This window comes from Amphimedon queenslandica, unplaced genomic scaffold, assembly GCF_000090795.2.
Source record: "Amphimedon queenslandica unplaced genomic scaffold, v1.1 AMPQUscaffold_9680, whole genome shotgun sequence".
Taxonomy (NCBI): domain Eukaryota; kingdom Metazoa; phylum Porifera; class Demospongiae; order Haplosclerida; family Niphatidae; genus Amphimedon; species Amphimedon queenslandica.
In genome coordinates, this window is record NW_003550048.1 from 2,820 (window position 1) to 4,068 (window position 1,249).

A 1,249-nucleotide genomic window follows, 5' to 3' on the forward strand; every position below is an offset into this window, starting at 1 on the left:
GGGGCTCAGCCCCTCCTGTTTCAAGACTGGGGGGGCTTTAGCCCCCTCTGCCCCCCCTGTTCCGGCGCCTATGACAGTATCTATGATTGTACTGTCAATTGATACATCGTTGCTGTATCTGTTAGGAGAGCCGAAGGATCCTGTCGAGGTCTGGAGAAAGCTCGAAGACCAGTTTCAAAAGAAGAACTGGATAAATAAGCTCATACTCCGTCGGAAACTTCATACGCTACATCTAGAAGCTGAAAAGTCGGTACAGGATCATGTCAAAGAGATGACAGAGGTATTCAATGGTCTAACCGCCATTGGAGCACCGCTGGATGATTATGGAACGCCATCCTGGACAAAAATTCCTCATCAATAATATAAATGTGGAAAGGTAGTGTGGCGATGCGCGAAGCGCATCGCCTCATTAATGCGTCAATTTCATAATGGATGTTTTTTATCTATGTAGCTAATCGATGTAGCTATTCAAGTGATGGTAGCTACGATTTTCTAAGACTTCACCTCATCACGTGATCCTCACCCTGCCTATAGTAGGCGTGTTAACTAGTGATGGGCGATATGGCCAATTTTCTTAATTTTCGATAACGATCGATATTAGACTTTTAAAGGAAATATCGATTATTAACGATACGATAACCACACCTTCATTTTGGGGGTGTGTCAAGGGTGTGGCTAATGATTTTGGCACAGATATAACTGTACTTGTCATGAGAGAAGATCATTTTCATGCTCTTGAGCTTGGTTCTCTTCTGATTGGGGTAGGCTGAGCTAACAACTGGTCAGTTGCTTCTTTCTTGCAGTTCAACAGTGCAATTACTTATTAAAATTAATTATTTAACCTTAATAAATGGGCGTGGTCAATAGATCGATGAAAATTGCATAAAAATTTCGATAATGATTCAAATCGATTCCGTAAAATATCGTTTATATCGATAAAGAATCGATATATCGCCCATCACTAGTGTTAACCAGTAGAGATGGCGATAAAGCAGAGCTACTAGCCTTGAGTGTGTTTAAGCTTCATGCATGTCAGTGTTCTTGGTGGAGATTAAGAGCTCATCAAATCCAAGGAGTCTTTCCAAGTCAGAAATGTGTATATTACTGTTATTGTTATCTCTGCTGTAGTCTTATTATTGATAGGACCAAACAAGAGGGATCTCAGTGATACTGAGGACCAAACAAGAAGGATCAGATAGCCCCAGGCTCAAGGAATGGCTCAGAGAGACTCGATAAAGAAAAAGGCATC

General features: G+C 41.4%; 1 long non-coding RNA gene across 1 annotated transcript; it reads left to right on the forward strand.

Annotated features, from left to right (window-relative positions):
- Positions 1–971: 971 nt before the first annotated feature.
- On the forward strand, positions 972–1,222 carry LOC109590675 (uncharacterized). The gene is made up of 2 exons (XR_002189440.1): positions 972–1,085; positions 1,129–1,222. It is a non-coding gene; the product is annotated as an uncharacterized LOC109590675 (long non-coding RNA).
- The last annotated feature ends 27 nt before the right edge of the window (positions 1,223–1,249 follow it).